The sequence below is a fragment of the Cryptomeria japonica genome, chromosome 1 (assembly GCF_030272615.1).
Source record: "Cryptomeria japonica chromosome 1, Sugi_1.0, whole genome shotgun sequence".
Lineage (NCBI taxonomy): Eukaryota > Viridiplantae > Streptophyta > Pinopsida > Cupressales > Cupressaceae > Cryptomeria > Cryptomeria japonica.
The window spans coordinates 395,478,368-395,500,425 of record NC_081405.1 but is presented as its reverse complement, the minus strand read 5'-3'; the positions used below and the strand labels follow the sequence as shown (position 1 = coordinate 395,500,425).

Below are 22,058 nucleotides of genomic sequence, written 5' to 3'. Positions count from 1 at the left end.
TGTCAACTTCCTCCCCACTATTTCCATCTCGATGACCGTCGGCTTCCTCCCGATGCTCACCGTCAGCAACATTGGATCACTGGACTCATTCCCTTTGGGTGGTAGTTTTCCCGTCAGTTCCTCCTCGTGTGGCTTACATTGTTTCTGGATGATTGTGTCGTCAATGACTGTGTTGGCAATTGCCATTCTCAGTTGCGGCATAGTTTGAAGGTCTGCCACCTTAATGGGTACGGTTGTCTGTAGCACCTGTCGAACTCTGTTCTTCTCTGACTCTCGCAGTGACGTACTTGCAATTCCATTGGAAGTTACTCGTTCCTTCGCCAACACTTGTTCTACTTCGTCTCGTTCCTTTTCCATACCAGAATTTGAATACATCGCCTTCTTTGTCTGTGCTCTCGTGATTGCCAACACTGCATCCTCATGTTCCTCCACGTCCAACATATTAATACCCTTCTGCTTCGGGTAGTTGGTGTCTTCATGATTCCCCAGTCCACACCATTTGCACAATAGTTGTCTATAGCACCTATCGAACTATGTTCTTCTCTGACTCTTGCAGTGACGTACTTGCAATTCCATTGGAAGTTACTCGTTCCTTCGCCAACACTTGTTCTACTTCGTCTCGTTCCTTTTCCATACCAGAGTTTGAATACATCGCCTTCTTTGTCTGTGCTCTCATGATTGCCAACACTGCATCCTCATGTTCCTCCATGTCCAACATATTAATACCCTTATGCTTCAGGTAGTTGGTGTCTTCATGATTCCCCGGTCCACACCATTTGCACAATAGTTGTACATTGTCTTTCTTATTCTAACAATCTCTCACAAAATATCCCCATTCACTACATTGTCTGCACTATATGATAGGACATCCTCTGGAGTCGTACTGAATTTGATTTCACCCTTGTTGATTTGGTGATACATTCTGTGGTTTCGATGGGCTAGACTCCCCTTGTGTGAAGAGTACTTGTGTACTTCTCATTTTCAAATTGTATGGGCACTCCTTGATTGAATGTCCCAACACTTGGCAAATCTCACAAAACATATTTCTAGGACAATTACCTTTCGTGTGCCCATCGCTTTTGCACTCAATACACCATAGTCCATTACTTTCTTTATTGGTTCCTTTCTCGGCCTTCAGTTCTTTCATCATTCTCAACATATCCTGTCGAAGGGCTTGTACGGTTTTGGATTCTTCGTCACTGCTACCTTCGAGGCTCTCATAATCGTTGGTCTTCCTCTTCTCTCGGGAGGGGGTTTTGTTTCCACTCTTGATGTCCATCGCCTGATTATAAGCATCGGCGTACAAGGACAGAGGCACTACTTTCATCTTCTTGCGCAATGAGGGTATCAATCCCTCCGTGAACCACCTCTTCTTCAACTCGTCGGCTGGTTGGTTCTCCATCTTGTTCAACAGTTCTTTGAGCCTACGGTTGTAAGCGCATACACTCTCATTTTTCCCTTGCTTGATATTATAGATTTCGGCCACAATCTCATTATCATCCCTCAGGAGTTTGAATTCCTCCTCAATGGTCTTCTTCAGATTATTCCATCTTGTTTTGTACTGGGCATTGAGGTCGGTATACCAATCAATTGCCATCCCCCGAAGGGTGGTTGGAAACGCCTTCAACCAGTAATCCTGGTCATCTTGGCCATTTGCCTCCCAAATGGTTATACATGTTTTGCAATGTCGTACGGGGTCCTCTGATCCATCCCTCGTGAACTTCGGTAGTTTTTGCTTCTCCTGGGTGTTCACCATTGTTTTCACTTGGAAGGTACCGTGTGTATTTGCCTTGTGTGTGAGACCTGGGTGGACTGTTTCGACCACTACATTCTGGTGCTTTTCCTACACTCTTGACCACGCAGGGGTCCTCTACACATCCACCTTCAACGTCCCCAACACTCAAGTACTTCCAGGTGTGTCGAACCCGGGTGGACTGTTCCAACCGCTATGTTTCAGTGCTTTTCTTGCACTCTCGGCCACACACACATCCTCTACGCGTCCACCTCCAGTATCCCAACACCCCGGGTACCTCCAGGCTCTGACTCATCTCTACTCCCTCTAGCCGAGGATTAGCAAATCACCTAATCGCGTGGTCTTGACCACCCTGTGGCCTCTTCTCACTTTTAATGGGGTCTACGGGCATGAATCACTCAAAGCTGACCCAATTCCTTTTAAGGCAACTGCACCAAAATGTTTACCGCTACAATTGGTAAATTAAATACAGGAAATTATATACATGACAATGCATACCAAACACGGCAATAAAATATATCTTTATTCGCACATGCAATTATTACAGAGAAGACCAGAGATGGTCGGCCAAGGATTACAATAGATCTGACTATACCGTACTACTTCCTTGGTGGTACACAACATATTTAAAGAACTCGATGGTTGTCGAGAGGAACACAACCGTCAACCAACCGACACATAACTACTGAGAGTGACAACCCACTTAATATAATTAATTAATACATTGGCAAATAACAAATAAAACCATAGGCATTTTATGTCCTCTACACTGATAATACTAAAATAACCTTGAGTGGGAGTGTCTAGCAAACAAGAAGCCCGAATAACTACAATATATCTTTTCGTTGCTAAGAGATACCATGGTTTGCTCCAAAATGTTGATGCCAAGAAGAATAGGATTCATTCTAGTTCCAAGTAAAATGCTCACATCCTCCTAGTTCCAAACTACAGCTAGATTAATGAAATCAAACAAGATTCATTCTTCAAATCAAAGCCACGGGTTCCATATAAAATGGCACTCAAATAATCCCACAATCTTCTCAAACTTTTTTCAACACAATCTTGACATCCAAACTCCTTTTTGATCACCCATATCAATACATCAAATACTTTCATGTTGCACACCTATGCATAACAAAACTTCAAGTATCTTTGATAACTTTGGAAATTTGTCTTTGCAAGAGACTTCACAAATTTGTCAAATTCTAACCATGAATCCACTATGAGATCTCTAAATGAAATCTCTAACCAACTAGCTAGGGCAGATTAGTTAGTTTTAAGCTCCAAGAAGCTCTGCAAAATCAACAAGACAAAATAATCCAAGCATATCTCAAATGAGCCATAAAATGTTCTTTTATGACAATCCTAGAAGCTTCTAGAAAAAACCTTTCAAATTATAAAGTGACTTTATTAACTCTCCATTAATAAATCACTTAAATCACTTTAATCGACTTAGTAAATCAATTAAATAATATTACCCATAAAATAAGCTTTGTCGGATAATATTAAATAATTAAATTAATAAATTCCCTTTTTCTCAACTTTAACCTATGGAATTAAATAGGCTAATTAGTCGCTCTGGACTACTCTATGGAAAGGGACATTATAAGATTCAAGTCACCAAGATTATTTGTTGGGTTGTCACTTTCAAATTTCTTATAAGGATCCATCTTGGTCAAAACGAGGAAGTTGCATCAAAATCACTAATTGGAGCACAACCAAACTTATAGTTTTTGCCAATGCTAGATTTAGTCACAACTATTTTTGGGCAATTGTTATTTTTAAATGATCTTCTAGAAAGTCTATTCAAAGACATTTTATTTCAATTTTTCTTATTTTATATGATGTATTTGAAAACATTCTTGTATTTAAAGCTTGCTTCGATTGCAAGCAAGTTATTCTTAGCTTAGGAAATATAGTTGTTTTTTATGATACAAAGCCATTGCAAACACTTAAAAATAGGCACTTTATGCACTTAGATTGAGAAAGAATGGTAATTGTGCCCCTACTTGCCGTAGAGATTACTGCTAAGTTACTAGGTTCTTCAAAAATAGGCCCTAAATTGCAAAATTTTGTTTTAGGTTCTAGTTTTGGCGCAGGTTTGGCATCAATTCACCTATGGTTCTATCAAGCACCCCAAGTACACTATGGATCCTTTTAGAACCCTATGTGAGCCTATGTTGAACCCGGGAAAACCCAGATAAAGAAATGATTTGGGATTTTTTTTCAAAATTTTCTATAACATAAAAAAATTAGCTAACCCTAATTTCACCATAAAGTACTCACATTTCACACATTTTGCCTAAAGTCATTCAAGTTACACCCATTTCAAACATAGAGGAGACCAAAACACTAATTTGCCTCCAAGCTGTAATTTTTCATTCATTATGACTCATGAGGACTGCTATTTTCAATCCAAAGGAGCAAATTAGGATTATAGTTCAAGCTTCTAATTCGTCTTATGTGGTGGTTTGGTATATTGAACAAAAATTAGTTACTATTGCAGGTTTTGTATTGTTGTTTTCCATTAATATTGATGTTGTAGCTTTGTATGCAATTTCCATTATTCAATTTATCAACTCTTAACTATTTTCAATTCAATTTGACACCTATGTTGTACTTATTCTTTTTGGTCTCTACTTTTAGCCAAAAAGAGGGAGTGCATGTTAGCTGCCATAGATTAGGTCACTTGCATCTATCAAAAAGATATAAAAAATACTTGTCCATATATATGTGCTGATTAGTGTTGTGCCCAAACCCAAGAATGAAACAACAGGTAATTTCTTTAGTTTGATTGCAATGCATGCTCAAAACTTGGAGATTTAAATTGTACATGTTGTTCAAAGCTAAAGGTTGTGCCCTTAAGTTATAGGGTTTAGTTTTCTCTTTAGCTACAAGGGAGCTTCCCCTTATAACTCAAAGAAAGGTTTTACCTTACATGTTGTTTTGCTTTTTGTTGTCCTACAATGGACAAATTAAAATGTGACCATGCATTCAAGACTCAAATTCCTACATTCCCAGCAAGTGATTAAGGTAGTATTTGTAGATACATAAAATTGATTAAATTAATATTTAATTAATTATCCCTTCACCGCATGGTTAATTTAATTAATCATAGTAATCTATTATTACCTTTAAATTAATTAAATTATATTTAATTAATATCCCCTTTCCATTTCTCCCAAATATTGATTTATTTCAATACATCAAATTATGCCTTAGGGGAATATTCCAAGATTTATCCTTAATCCTACTTAGCCAAATTAATTTATAATTAATTAGGATGATTCTATGATTCCTACAAACCTATCTTCTAACCCCCCTAATTATCCTAATTAACCAAAGGCCTAAGCTCTATTAGTATTTATTCAAATTAAAAATACTGCACATCTACCCAAAACCCACATGTCACTCATGTGACCCCTTCTTAAAGGACTTGCATGCACAAGTCACTTCAACATCTCCACATCACCTTTGACCAAGGGGTTCTCACACATGTGTGAGGATGCTCTTCCCCATAGAGCCACCCTACACTTTCCTCTTTTAGCCCGTATGTTATAAGCTCTCTTCCACTAGCCCTTACACCCTTCCACAAGTGTTTCCACTTGTCAACCTCTTGGACTTCCCAAGTGTGAGCACATCACCCCTTTTCCCTATGACAGTTGTTCTTCCCAAGATATGCTCACACATGTGTGAGCACACCTTGCTCTCTCCTTCAATCTGAGCCCTTGATCAACTTTTGATCTTGACTATTCATTTCCAAGTCTCAAACTCTATAAATTGAGCCCTTATCCATCAATAAAATGATCCGCTTTTCATCATAAACTTATGCTGCCCTTTTGGTTGCATTTCCATAATCATTGCACCCATCATGTTGCCCTCTTGAGTGCATAAGCCACCTCCATAACCTACTCTCCATATCCAAATCTTCACCTACACATCCTTACATTGTTATGAGAATGTGAGCAATCCACATTCTCCCCTAACTATCTCTCCCACTCTCCATTAGTCAACTTCGGAGTACTCGAGGTTTGTGGTGATGAGGAGGACAAGGAAGAATCAAGCATCAGTGGGAGTGTTGTGAGGGCAGTTACCTTATGTTTAATCATGTTTTATCATTCACGTTTTCATTATGCTTAAATCTTTCTTGATGTCGCATTTAAAATGGTAATGGTTTGATTTGCTTGACTAATCATACAAATCATTTTATATTCGACAATATTGCCATTGCCTTTTTGTGTGATCTGAAACCTTTATGCCATCACATGCCTTTGGGAAAGAATTTGCTTGTGTTGTTCACTAACATGTTGATCTCTCATTGCAAGTAGCAATTTGAGAATGAATTTTATAGCACTCAAAAATACCTATATCAATATGAAAATGTAGTAGCATCATTCAGAAAATACTCAACAGCACCTATCATTGATTCTCTAACTTGTGTTAGATACCCACGTCTAGATTTGGCATGTGCACCCAGTTCAAAGCTTCTAGCAAGCTCGAGGAAATGAATCGATTTAATGAAATGGTGCTGATCACATGTCCACTTATCCTTTGAAATGTTGATAATACTCAAATAACCTTGAGTGGGGGTTTCCAGCATATAAGAAGCCCGAATAACTGAAATATATCTTTTCCTTGCTAAGAAATGCCATGGTTTGCTCCAAAATGTTGATGCCAAGAAGAATAGGGGATATATTGGGAGAGAACTTGCCTGTGTTGTTCACTACTTTGTCAGTTTGTTTGATGTGAAAGAAACCTCAGGATATTTTTACTTTGTCTGCATTGGTTTTGTCCTTTAGCCGTGAATCATGCTGAATTTTGTCCTTTATTATGACATAGTGCTGACTTGGGTATAAACTGGCAAGGAGGCAGAAAACAGATTGTATTAAGAAAACAATGAAGAGTTGTAAATTAGGACAGATCTGAAAATGAACCTGTGAACAAAATTTGTTGTTCCATCCACGGGATCAATTATCCAGGTCGGTTCATCTGTCAATTCAGATGTACCATAAACTGTAGAAGTTTCCTCACCTATGAACTGCACAACTTGAGCACATCTGTTAGCTACTTTACCAAATAAACATAAGGAAAGCAAAAAAATTACAGAACTAATAATCCACCTGGTGATCTGGGTATTTTTCCTTCAGAAACTTGAAAACAAGCTCCTCACATGCCTTGTCAGTTTCTGTTACCAAATCTACCTGCTTAAGATAAGCAGCAAATCAATTGCCAAAGTAATGACGCATTAAATCCCAAACCATAAATGTAAAATACTTTACTGTGGTGGTTTCATCTGTGAATTGAATTTTTAAATCCAAATATATGTAGGTGTAAAAATTAGGATGGAAAATATATTATAACCTACGATATGGCAGTTCATCAGAACTACACTAATTTTGGAATCAGAATACATTCAGATGTGCAAGTATAACGGAAAATAACCCTATATGTTGCAGTTCATCAGAAATAAACTAACTCATTGAAAACATAAAAAACATGTATACTACTTATCTAATGTAATGCAGAACACAAGGCATCAATATAAATGAGATTGCATCATAGTGTAGAATGTCTGAATTGTTGTTTTGTAGCTAGGTTGGATCCCTTCTAGGGCCGACCTAGTACATAAAATGCTAAGTGGCCTATCGGCCTTAGCATTTTGGCATATAACCCTATTTGGGCAATGGGTGTAACTTGTATAACTGGCTGTTATATGTAACTTGTAGTAATGATATAGGTCAAAACCTATTCATATAACTTGTAAAGCATTTGAAATTATATTGTATCTTGGCACCAAAATATATAAGGCCGACCCAAGGTTATTGTATGTGTCATCTCCTATGTATGAAAGGTGACTTGAAGATCACAAGCAATCAATCACAAGCGATTTATCACTCTCATATGTGACTGATCTCTGCACTTTTGAATCTTCCTAGGGCAACGAATACTTGTCTCTGCATCAGCGAATTCGCCTAAGGTGGAGCGAACCTATGTTACTGTTGGTGAGGTCATTCTAAGGCTGAGTGAATACTATCCTGGGCTGTCGAACTTGTCTCAGACTAGACGAAGTATCTTAGGATTGTCGAATTCAGTCTCAGATTAGCTTACTGTAACAACGACCTGCATATACATTCAGTCCTCTATCTTCAGATAAGTTTTGCTCTAGTTGATGTGTGCCCTAAAGGAGGGTAAAGATTGTAATCTGCTACTGTGTTTATTCTAATCAGATCTGAGACATTTCTTGCTAGGTTTTTCACCTCCAAGAGGAAGGTTTTCCCAAGGTATCACTGTGTTATGTGTTGCATTTGTGCCTTATGTTTTTACTTTCAGTCTGATTGCTAAAATTAACTTGAATGAGAGGTAAACATCAATGTCACCATAAAACTTGATTCTTGACTGTTGCCATAACAGAGAAACTTGTGCCATGTATTTACAAATTACTAGGTTGAATTTGTTTTTTTGACGCTTGTTGGCACTGTAAAATGCTACTCACGGGGTAGCTAGCAGGTTGTCAATAGATCTGAAACATGGTTGAAAAATAAGTATCATATATCCATCCACAAGAGTAATGGATTATGGGAGCTGATCCAAGGTTTGTCACTTATTTCACAATCTTATAATAGAAATAAGCAATACATTCAAATTCAATCTTATATATAGATCTAGATTCATTATAAAGTTAATTTTTTAATTTCTTTTTTTCAAATTTATCTGAATCCCCATAAATCATCACCTAATTCGCCACACTACAAAGACACCACATATGTGATGTCACCTTCTAGTTGACATCTGTCGGCTGAGTAGATTAGCCTATCACTGACCCTCGTAGGCTGATGAGGTTGGGTAGAGGGCCCTCCAGAGTTTGATTCACCATCTTCAAAGCGAGCACTCCACGTCTGGTTTACATTTGAGGTCTCCAGGACTCCGTTTGAGATACTTTCAATTTTTAGCAGTCCTGCTATTTATAGCCAGTAGGTTGGGCAAGGACAAATTATGGTTTGGCAGTCTCCAGTTCAGACAGGAGGCATTTATAATGAATACTTAGAGAGATATTAATATTTAATTATTTTAATTAAATATTAAATGGCGAACTTTAATGTTGTAATGTTTTAAAAGTCACTTTAAGTTATAACTTAAGTGAGGGTCTATTTCTCATCAAATGGGGCCAATTTTATATTAAATGGAAAATGATTTATTTTTTGACACTTCAGTAGTCAAAAATAAATAATAAAAGTTAAAAAATTATTAAAGGCCAAATCGCACCTTTCTTGGGAATTGCACCAACCCTAAATGGAGATGATTAAAGAAAATTTTAGGTCTTCTTTCATTATGCTAAGTTTTGGATTATTTGCTTTGGAGCTTTGAGAGGAGTTTTGGCCTAGGGTTTCAGTAGAAGATTCTTCTGCAGTGATCAGAGGTATCGGTACAGGAAAACATGAGATTCTTGTGCAACAACATCAGAGGTTGTGAAATATCAGTTGATCTTGCTCTTCCAGTTGGTTTCATTCAGGAGCCAAGAGTGTGCTTATCAATCAGAGAGGCACCGCCTTTTCTCCAGTATTAGGCTGCAGTAGCAAGAGGGAAACAGAGGCATCCATGAGAGATTTTTTATCAGTGGCTGTAAGGCTGCCTGGAAAGTGGCACCAAACACCAGAAGGGCTACGATTTTCATATTGGAGGAACCAAAAAAATATTAAAGAATAGCAGAAGGGACGCCTTGCCTATGTCTCTCCATTGGGCTAACATGCAAGTGATTCGGGTCAATTGGGAATAAATTATAGCTTGTTGTCATAAAAACTGTGTATGACCAGCAATAAGGAAATAAGGGTTTTAACAGAATGTCCTGGTATTTATTAGTTCTTCTCTAGCTTTGTTTGTTTATGTATTGAGCATTAATAAATGATGAACAGATGTAATAAGGGTTTGTTCAGTATTGTTGTGTTATAAATTGATTTCCAACAAATACCTATAGTTGCTTTTTTTTTTGTGCTTAAGTTTGTCAAAATTATATTTGTTGTTACAAATTTGCAAAGAACACACTTGAAACGCAACAGGTTCAGTTAAACGTCAATTGTCTCAATTGAGGGCCTTTTAAGGTTTCTTACAGTGGTATCAGAGCTAAATCCTGCCATCCTAAGGGTTTAGCAATTACATGCAGTCGCGGGAAACGGGTTCACACAGGTATTACGCACGTAGCAGAGCCTTTCGTGAAGGAGAACAGAGTCTTAACAGGCAGTCAAATACCATGGGTGAAAGGCATATAGGAAGCCCAGCCAGAGGTTACAGAGCTGAGGATGAGGAGACAAGAGAATTTTTTAGGACTATGGCTACGGGGCAGCAACAGGTTGCTCAAGCTTTACAAGCACTCACCACCATGATGGAGCGTATGAATCCTCCAAACTGAAACAATCAAGAACCAGAGGACAATAGGAGTGTAGCCAATATTCCTAGACCTCACAGGGTAGCTACACGCACAGTTGACAGGCCTTCAAGGCCTAATTTCTTGGCAGAAGAACCTGAGAATGTTGCCAGAGCTGAGGCAGAGCCTGTCTTTGTTGATAATGTTATGACGGTACATGATGAGTGGAGTCTTCTTCCTCCTGATGTGAGACAGAATCTGAATTTTGATCAGTTCATGAGGCAAAAACGGGAGGTAGAGAGAAACAGGCAAGAGAGGAGGCCTCATTTCCAACATAGAGATCTTGAGTTTGCCACAAGCAAGCTCACTCTACCTTATTATGATGGCAGCGGTGCAGTTACAACTAGATCTTGGATCCATAAACTGGATACATACTTCACACTGAGACCCATGATTGAAAGGGATGCAATTAAGTTTGCAACCTTACACTTGGACGGTACTGCACATGAGTGGTGGCATAATGGACTCATCACTCTCCAACATGATGAGATTACCACCTACCAGGAGTTCGCTGATTTGTTAGTAGAGAGGTTTGATAAGAAAGACCCCGAGTCATACTTCTGGGAGTTAGCATAGCTGAAACAAACAAGGAACTTGGAGGTGTATGTTTCAGAGTTTTTGAAGCTGTCATGCATGGTAAATAACATGTCAAATCAGCGATTAGTAGTTTTTTTTATAGAGGGACTCATGGAGCCTTTGAGAGGCTGGGTAAAGGCATTTGATCCCCCAACACTTCTACTCACCATTAAAAAGGCACGGAGTATGGATGTGACAACCACTCAAAATAAATTTGGGACAAAAGGGTCAACATCTTTCAAAGATAATAGGAATTTCAACAAAGGGAAAGAAAAATCAAACTTTAGAAATGATTACAAGCCAAAGCCAGCAGCCCCTCCCTTAGATCGGGAGACACTTAACGATTTAAGGCAAAAGAAACTCTATTTTATTGCAAAAGTCCATATGATGCCAACCATGACTGTCCTTTGAGGCCTAAGGGCAGGGCAAACAGAATAATGTGGGCATATTATGAAGATTCTAAATTTGATCATGAAGGTCAGCCTGCTCGTTATGAGAATTTAGAGGCTGAAGATGACACACAGGGTCCTTCGAGACTTGACAAAATGGATGCAGAAGGTGATGAGCACCTTAAGGAGGTACTTCTCACGAGTATTCAGCAGGAAGGGTCATTCAAAATGAGAGGAGTACTTGCTAGTCAGAAAGTTATTACACTGCTGGATACCGGAGCCACACATAACTTTATTGATGCCAGGTTGGTGGAGAAGAGAGGAATCCAAACAGAGGAGTTTGAGGGCATTCGTGTGAGGGTGGCAGATGGTTACACTTTAAAGTGTAATAGGATGATTACACAACTCCCATTGCATGTAAACAATTATGAATTCAAGACTGATTTCTATGTGGTTCAGATGGGAGACACAAATTTGGTCCCTGGTATGAAGTGGTTGCATGAACTAGGCAAGTTTACACTTGACTTGCAGGATATGGAGATGTCTTTCACCATTGATGAGAAAACACATGTGCTGAAAGCGATTAAGGACAGCAATTTCAGAATGATTACACTCAGGCGGATGGAGAGGCTTGTACGCCATGATCAGACTGAGTGGGCAACAGAGTGTATGATCATGCCCATATAGCAGGATGCTCAAAAAGTTGAATATCATCCTGACATTCAGATACTGAGAACCAAACATAGCAAGGTTTTCAGTGACATACCATCAAGGAGGCCACCAGATAGGGGTTTTGAGCACATCATTGAGCTAGAGGAGGGAGCGAAGATAGTGATGATTACTCCATATAGACATCCGAAGCACCTGAAAGATGAAATGGAGAAAACCATACAAGAGCTTCTGGCCATGGGACATATTCGGCCTAGTAAGTCCCCCTTTGCTTCTTCAGTTGTTTTGGTGAAGAAGAAGGATGGCACATTGCGGATGTGTATTGATTACAGGGTCCTTAATAAGCGGACGATCAAAAACAGATATCCCATTCCGCGTATTGATGAGCTCATAGATGAATTACATGGGGCCTGTTATTTTTCAAAGATTGATTTGAGATCAGGCTATCACCAGATCAGTGTTCGTGAGCAGGATATTGAGAAGACTGCTTTTTGTTGTCATTATGGACATTTTGAGTTTGTCGTTATGCCATTTGGGCTAACCAATGCTCCTGCTACTTTCCAGTCCACAATGAACAAAGTCTTCAGACACCAGTTGAGGAAATCAGTATTGGTGTTCTTTGATGATATACTGGTTTACAGTCGTACTTGGGAGGAGCACCTCAGTCACTTAGATACAGTTTTGAGCATTCTGAGCAGGGAGTCCTTGTATGCCAAGGAATCCAAATGTGACCTTGGAATGACTGAGTTATTGTACTTGGGCCATATTATCAGTGCAGAGGGAGTGCAGATGGATCTCGAGAAGATCTGTGCTATTGTAGATTGGCCTACTCCAGTGAACCTCACTCAGTTGCGTGGGTTCTTGGGCCTATGTGATTTCTACCGCCGTTTTGTTAACAGATATCTGCGCCATGCGGCACCTTTGACAGACTTGATGAAAAAGGATGCCTTCTTATGGACTCCTGAGGCCCATGAGTGTTTTGAGAGGTTCAAGGAGCTCATGACTTCATGTCCAGTACTTGCTACACCTGACTTCTTGAAGTCATTTGAGTTACAATGTGATGCCTCTGGTGAGGGCATTGGGGCGGTGCTTATGCAGGACAAGCACCCTATTGCTTATGAGAGTAGGAAATTCCATGGACCTGAGAGAATTTACAGCATTTATGATAAGGAAATGTTGGCCATAATGCATGCACTGGCCAAGTTTAGACAGTACTTAGTGGGCAGCAAGTTTTGCATTAAGACTGACCACAATAGTTTGAGACATTTCCTTGGGCAGCGTGACTTAAATGACAAGCAACAAAAGTGGGTCAGCAAACTTCAGGCTTACAAATTTGATATTTCCTATATCAAAGGCACACAGAATGTAGTTGCAAATGCCTTGTCACGTTGTCCCCACCTGAATTCTATGGTCCAGATAGCAGAGGATTGGCGGCATATTATAGTGGCAGAGTACGCCAAAGATAGCTAGGCTGCAGGTGTGATAGAGGGGTCAGTAGTGGACAACAAGTATACAATTGTAAATGAATTGATCATTTACAAGGGGAGAGTGTACTTGATCCCAAGATCAGAGTTGAGGAGTAGGGTACTGCGGTTTTGTCATGATGAACCGATAGCAGGACATCCCGGGTTTTTCAAAACCTACAGACAGGTTCGTGAGCACTTCACGTGGAAAGGGCTCAAGGCGGATGTTCTACAGTATGTTAGAGAGTGCCCTGTTTGTCAGCAGAATAAACAGGAGCATACATACCCTGCTAGTTTACTTCAGCCACTTCCAATTCCTGACAAGAAGTGGGAATGTTTGTCTATGGATTTCATCACAGGGTTACCGAGAGCGCAGGGACATGATTGCATATTTGTGGTTGTGGATCATTTGACGAAGTATGCTCACTTCTATCCTATCACCACCACTTATTCAGCTATTCAGGTAACAGAGTTATTCTTCAAAGAGGTATTCAGATTACATGGGTTGCCTCAGACTATTGTCAGTGATAGGGACACGCAGTTTTTGAGCCACTTTTGGCATGAGCTTTTCAAACTCTGTGGGACCGAGCTTACACCGAGCACCAGTTACCACCCTCAAACTGATGGCTAGACTGAGATAGTTAACAAATGGGTGGAGGGATACCTCAGGAACTATATTTCAAGGCAGCAAAAGGCGTGGGTGAAGTGGATTTACCTCTGTGAGTACTGTTACAATACCACTCACCACATGTCCATTCAGATGACTCCATTTACAACACTGTACGGGTATGAACCTCCCAGTCTCATTGACTTATTGCTGAGTGACAGTAGGGTGCCTAGTGCGGGAGACATGATACAAGAGAGTCAGGACATTGTGAAGACTCTTAAGGAAAATATAGCCAAGGCAAAAAATCAGCAAAAACAATATGTTGATCAGAAGAGGATAGAAAGGTCATTTGAGGTAGGAGACATGGTGTATTTGATGTTGCAGCCTTATCGACAATCTACTCTCAGGAGGAGTGGAGCAAAGAAGCTCAAGCCTCGATATTATGGCCCTTTCAGAGTAATCAGGCGTATAGGTGAGGTGGCTTATGAGTTGGATTTACTGGCAGATAGCAGAGTACACAACGTGTTTCATGTGTCACGTCTCAAAAAAGCGTTGGGACACCGTAATTTTCCTTCCACGGTCTTACCACCCCTGGATGATGAGGAGAAGTTGATACTCGTACCTGAGGCTATCATTGAGTTCAGGGAGAGGAATTTCAGGACATGAACTATCACAAAATACCTAGTGAAATGGAAGGATTTGCCGGTAGAGGATGCTACTTGGGAAAGCGAGGAAATTTTACAGCATCTGGAGTTGTGATTGCTTGAGGACAAGCAATTTCGGGAGGGGCGGATTGTGATGTCCCCTTCTAGTTGACATCTGTCAGCTGAGTAGATTAGCCTATCACTGACCCTCGTAGGCTGATGAGGTTGGGTAGAGGGTCCTCCAGAGTTTGATTCACCATCTTCAGAGCGAGCACTCCAGGTCTGGTTTTCATTTGAGGTCTCCAGGACTTCGTTTGAGATACTTTCTATTTTTAGTAGTCCTGCTATTTAGAGCCAGTAGGTTGGGCAAGGACAGATTATAGTTTGGCAGTCTCCAGTTCAGACGACAGGCATTTCTAATGAATACTTAAAGAGATATTAATATTTAATTATTTTAATTAAATATTAAATGGCGAACTTTAATGTTTTAATGTTTTAAAAGTCACTTTAAGTTATAACTTAAGTGAGGGTCTATTTCTCATCAGATGGGGCCAGTTTTCTATTAAATGGAAATTGATTTATTTTTTGACACTTCAATAGTCAAAAATAAATAATAAAAGTTAAAACATTATTAAAGGCCAAATCACACCTTTATTGGGAATCATGCCAACCCTAAATGGAGATGATTAAAGAAAATTTTAGGTCTTCTTTCATTATGCTAAGTTTTGGATAATTTGCTTTGGAGCTCTGAGAGGAGTTTTGGCCTAGGGTTTCAACAGAAGATTCTTCTGCAGTGATCAGAGGTATTGGTACAGGAAAACATGGGATTCTTGTGCAACAACATCAGAGGTTGTGAAATATCAGCCGATCTTGCTCTTCCAGTTGGTTTCATTCAGGAGCCAAGAGTGTGCTTATTAATCAGAGAGGTACCGCCTTTTCTCCAGTATTAGGCTGCAGCAGCAAGAGGGAAACAGAGGCATCCATGAGAGATTTTTTATCAGTGGTTGTACGGCTTCCTGGAAAGTAGCGCCAAACACCAGAAGGGATACGATTTTCATATTGGAGGAACCAAAAAAATATAAAAGAATAGCAGAAGGGATGCCTTGCCTATGTCTCTCCATCGGGCTAACATGCAAGTGATTCGGGTCAATTGGGAATAAATTATAGCTTGTTGTCATAAAAACTGTGTATGACCAGCAATAAAGAAATAAGGGTTTTAACAGAATGTCCTAGTATTTATCAGTTCTTCTCTAGCTTTGTTTGTTTATGTATTGAGCATTAATAAATGATGAGCAGATGTAATAAGGGTTTGTTCAATATTGTTGAGTTATAAATTGATTTCCAGCAAATACCCATAGTTGTTTTTTTTTTTGTGCTTAAGTTTGTCAAAATTATATTTGTTGTTACAAATTTGCAAAGAACACACTTGAAACGCAACAAGTTCAGTTAAACATCAATTGTCTCAGTTGAGGGCCTTTTAAGGTTTCTTACAGTGGTATCAGAGCTAAATCCTGTCATCCTAAGGGTTTAGCAATTACATGCAGTCGTAGGAAACGGGTTCACACAGGTATTACACACGCAGCAGAGCCTTTCGTGAAGGAGAACAGAGTCTTAATAGGCAATCCGATACCATGGGTGAAAGGCATACAGGCAGCCCAACCAGAGGTCGCAGAGCTGATCCAAGGTTTGTCACTTATTTCACAATCTTATAATAGAAATAAGCAATACATTCAAATTCAATCTTATATATAGATCTAGATTCATTTAAAAAGTTAAATTTTTAATTTCTTTTTTTCAAATTTATCTGAATCCCCATAAATCATCACATAATTCGCCACACTACAAAGACACCACGTACTTAGAAGTACATTGATTTTCCTAAAAAAATTTACTTCATAAAATCCCGTGTCATGGAACGTGTTGATTGAAGGTATTTAATTTTTTCACCAATATAGCGTGCAAAAAAGCCGAATGTAGCGTCCAATAAACCCCAAGGGCTTTCTACTAGAATGAAAATGAAAATAAACATTGGGAACATTGTCCATAATCCAAAAAGAGTTTGAATCGATGGACGGAATAAATGTTGAAATGTTAACAAACCTTTCCTTTGTGCTCGACAGTCTTATCTTTGTAAAAATTTGTGGAAATCATCTGCAAAAAAAAGCAGAATTATATCATCTTCAATCTCTATTGTTTGTTCAAATGTGTTTCAAATCAAGCCTGCCACCCACCTTCCCAGCTCTGCTCCCAGCCTCCACGGCAATAGACAGATATCCATCTCATCTTCATCGGCTAACTTGCTATAGTCCTCCATTTCTGATCTTTAGAAAGCTAATGGAGTATTCAATATAGCGTTGGAAGCAAATCCACTGTGTATTGTAGAATTTATACACGCTTTGAATAATCTCTTTTATTTAGAATCGGCACCTTTACCTTGCATTTTATCATACCATCTTTATTCGGCATTGAAGCGGAATATGCGGGAATATATGAGGGCACTAATGCTATAATGCTTTTTGGAAGCCTCTTTGTAACTGCACAAATGTACATGTTCATATTAGCTTCACACTTTCAAAAATCTGGATATTTAAAAAAAAATCAATTTTATACAGTAGTCAATTTTTTATTTAAAAACAAAATTTCAAATTCATATGATCACATCAGCTGCATTTTTGTGAAAGTGTCTAAACTGATTCCAAATTGTAGTAAGATCCATAAATATATATTAAATCATATTTAAAAAAACTACAACTCTCCACATAAAATAGCACCCTATACCCATGATAATATGGATTTACCATACCCATACACATGCCATCATATTGAAATGGGACCCACCTTCACTTGCTTCAACGGTTAGGTTTGATGGATGTATTAAACGCAAGAAAACGGAGGTAAAAATGGAGCTGGAAATGGAAACGGAGCCTGTTGCTGCCAATGACAGCCTTGTGATTTATTTTAAATAGCTTTTGCCTGGTGGTTTAAACGCATGCCAATAAAAAAGAGTTTTACCGCCTAGGCTGTTTTTTCAAAATATTTTTGTTTGCACCGTGGATTTCAAAAAATATATTTTAAAACCATTTTACATTGGATTATTTTATTTTATAATAGTGCGTTTTTATTTTATTTTTTTTTATACTATTTTTTTAATTTGTTTTATATATCATAAATTATTTTGAATATGTAGTTTTTATTTTTATTTTATATTTTATATTTATAAAACTATATATATATATATATATATATATATATATATAAAATCTATTGTAGATTTTAAATATATTACAGATATTAATATTTTTTTTTTTGATCCATAAAAGGTTGAGGCCAAAGAATTTTATTAATTTAAAAAATAGATAGATTTACACCTCCATTCGGTGTGGGCACCGGTAGGAAAGAATGGAGGGAAGAAAACCTCCGGTCTAGCCCAGATCCCTCAAGGATCAGAAAAAATTAAGAATGCGATACAAAATGGAGATACAAGATCACAAAGGGAACTTATCCAAAATAATGAAGATTGTATGTAGAAATCCTCTGTGTAAAGTTGAGCAGCAGATTGCCCATCTCTTGGGGTGATGCTGCCATTTGTGGGCGACAGTTCTTGCTATTCCTAAAACACAGGGTTAAGCATGCTCTACTCCTTATGCTGCACAAAATCTTGAGAAAATCTCTCACCAAAATGTTAGGAAAAGGGAAACCGAACAGGTCAACTTATACAATATATCATACCTGCCTGGATGGTCACCCTGTTAGGATACACAGCTCAAAATATTAGTCTCAAAAAATCTCCAGAAACATAATGCGAGAGTGATTACCCATCAAAGAGCATAAACTCAATAAATATTAACGAGGCAAATTCCATAAATATTCCTGCAAAGAGATCACGGGGAGCTACCATCTTAAAGAATATGGTTCGAGAGCCTTCCAGGCCCTAATTTAGTGTTATGGGAAAGCTTTAAGTGATATAAAAAAATTATCAAGTCGACCCTTAATCTAATAATATGATGCTGGAGATTACTGGGAAGAAAGAGGAAAATTGACATATGCATCTGAGACTGATTTAACTTAAAACTGAGAGAACAGGCAGGAAAATAGGAAACTATATATGAATATGATTATAAAGATGTGAGTCTGAATAAAATCCTAATATATAATGTGAATGATGATAAATATATATAAAAATATAAATACAAATATATATATATATATATAAATACAAATATATATATATATATATATATATATTGCGATCATGGAAGGCCTAGAAAGCTTGAAGGTGGTTGGGGCCGATCATACACAGGGAAGAGGATGACGCAAAGCATATACACAACTTAAAAAAATTATGAAGCTAAGTTAAAGCAACCTAGAGACATTAAAGCCTGAAAGCTTCTTAAGAACAAAACAAGAGACAAAACATCAAGAAAGATCAAAACTACTCATAAGATCCCCGAATGCAGAGACCAAGCTGCTAACCTTCCAGAGGGAAGTCCTTCTAGCATAGATAGCGCAATGGGCTATCATTCATAATAGATTTTGAATTAAACAAAGATCCTACCATGCCCAAAAAAGTGTGGATGATAAAAGAGCCATCTAAGCTAGCCTAGTACAGAAAAGCTAGAAATAACAGAGAAGATCATCATTGAAACAGAAATATGAAAGATCAGCATTTTTAAATATATAAGCATATATACATATATCTATATGAAATATGGATATATGGCTTTATGTTTATATATGTTCAAAATATAACAATCTTAAGAAGTGGCAGCAAGGCTATACCAAAGATCACCAAGAAAGTCTTAGCCGAGCTTAACCATATTTATGAGATATATCTATCAGAGTTTTAGATGTCCTACCATTAAGACTCACACGTCTACTGCGGCTCGCCAAATATAGGGGACCGAAAAGGTAAAATAGAGATGAGGATAGCTAGGTAAGTGTTAGTCCTAAAAGAAGGCAATATCTACATAAATAATAATACCTATATATCCATGATCACATATATTCGGGAGCGAGATATGCCAGCACGTTTATATACCTATGCTCATTAATGTATGGTATTGCCTCCTTCTAGTCTTAAAGCTTATCCTAGCAAAGCGGCAAGACTAAAAAAGCTAAATTTAGGAGTGATCAAATATAAGGAGGAAATAATTAAACATCTGAGTCTGAGATGGATAAATTTGAACAAGAGGATGAAAATGGTTATATAAATATATATAAGTATATAAATGTAAATATAAAAAAGTATAAATAAAAGAAGGAGAAAAACTATTGTGTGTGTGTGTGTGTGTGTGTGTGTGTGTATACACATAAATAAATATAACTAGATATCTAGTTATAAAACTGAAACCTATTATTATTAATTTATATTGTTGTGATTATTATGATATTATTTTATAATTTATTGAAAATAATATTCATAATATAAATTTGAAATATTTGAAATGTATTATATTATTATTTTAAATTATGTTTAGTTATAATATTATTTTTGTAGTTTTATTAGTAATATAATATTAATAGAGTGCCATATGATAAGTATAATACTATTATATTCTTATTTTGAAATTGTAATATTATTTTATAGTTATTAAGTGTATAATATCAGGGTCAGAGTTTAAATATTGGTTAGAGTTAGGGTTAGGATTATGGTTAGGGGTGGTGTTGAGCATCGAATTTAAATCAATAGAATTCCATGGTTTTAATTAAAGCTACGAAAGTTTTCTAAAAAAAATGAAATCAAGCATGCCCTTAAGAATTTTGATAGAACCCTTGAAACTTCCACCGACATCAGAATCCTAAAATTTATCGCCCAAACCAAAGCCATTGGATGTACACACTAACCTCTCACCGAAATGTCTAGTTTGACCAAAATGGTACACCTATTGTATAAAAGAAACCTATCGATGGTTTATCGAACAGACTTGGGCCTCGATGAACTTCAAAAAGGACTTATCGAAAGCATTATTTTTCATCGATAGAAGGTATATCAAAGAAACCAAAGGAGGTTTCATTGATGAAGCAAGGTTGCCGAAGAAACTACGGTATCCGTAGGACATGTAAAGAATTCACCGAAGAAGATAGCTCTACCGAAATGATGAGATCGAAGAAACTGGTGAAGGTTTCATCGATAGGACTTTTCAAGAAAAGAAGGGTGTCTAAGAGATACTAAAGTTATTGGCTGATAGTGATAGTTTCATCAAAAGACAAAAGGTCGATAAAACATAAGAGATTTTCATCAATAACATGCCATCGGTAAAAACAAAAGGTCGAAGGAAGATATTCTTCTTTCATCAACATAAGGAATTTCATCGATGCCAATGCAAAAGCTGGATAATGAGGAACCATTATCGATAAACTTAAAGATCAATAAGACGGTTGTGAAACGCAACAACAAAACGATTCCTATCGAAAACAGGTTTTCGATGAACCGATGGAGGAATACATTGACATGAACACGTAAGGTAAAGATTTAAATGAAAATGAGGAGATCGATGAAACCACAAGGCTCATTGACAATAACGATGCTTTCATAAAAAAAAAGGTAACGTCGATGAAACATGATATTTCGAAGGAAGATAAAGTGATGCCATCGAAGTGAATGATTCCATCGAAACAACAATGCAGCTATAAAATTAATGAGCATCGATACAAAATATGAAGTACTACTAGATAAATGATTACTTTCTACTGCGAAGATCAATACAGACTTGGGCCTCGATGAACTTCAAAAGGGACTTATCGAAAGCATTATTTTTCATCAATAGAAGGTATATCGAAGAAACCAAAGGAGATTTCATCGACAAAGCAAGGCTGCTGAAGAAACTACGGTATCGGTAGGACATGTAAATAATTCACCGAAGAAGATAGTTCTACCGAAATAATGAGATCGAAGAAACTAGGGAAGGTTTCATCGATAGGAATTTTTGAGAAAAGAAGGTTGTCGAAGAGATACTAAAGTTATTGGCCGACAGTGATAGTTTCATCAAAAGATAAAAAGTTGATAAAACATAAGAGATTTTCATCGATAACATGCCATCGGTAAAACCAAAAGGTTGAAGGAAGATATTCTTCTTTCACCAACAAGGAATTTCATCGATGCCAATGCAAAAGCCGAATAATGAGGAACCATTATCGATAAACTTAAAGATCGATAAGACGGTTGTGAAACGCAGCAACAAAAGGATTCCTATCAAAAATAGGGTTTCGATGAACCGATGGAGCATTACATCGACATGAACACGTAAGTTAAAGATTTCGATGAAAATGAGGAGATCGATGAAACCACAAGGCTCATTGACGATAACGATGGTTTCATCGAAATAAAGGTAACATCGATGAAACATGACATTTTAAAGGAAGAAAAAGTGATGCCACCAAAGTGTATGACTCTAAGAAATTATGAAAAAAAAAAGGCATATATACCTTCAGATAAATGAAGAGATGGATAAAAAAGGATTTAAGCCGATATTCAAGGATGAAAGATCAGTAAACTTCAAGAGACTAATAAGAATAGGTGTGTGTGTGTGTGTGTGTGT

The 22,058-nt window shown here is 37.6% G+C and overlaps 1 pseudogene; it reads right to left on the bottom strand.

Moving 5' to 3' along the window:
* Positions 1 to 17,373, bottom strand: part of LOC131070883 (inositol monophosphatase 3-like) — a 140,570-nt pseudogene extending 123,197 nt beyond the window's left edge.
* Positions 17,374 to 22,058: the final 4,685 nt, after the last annotated feature.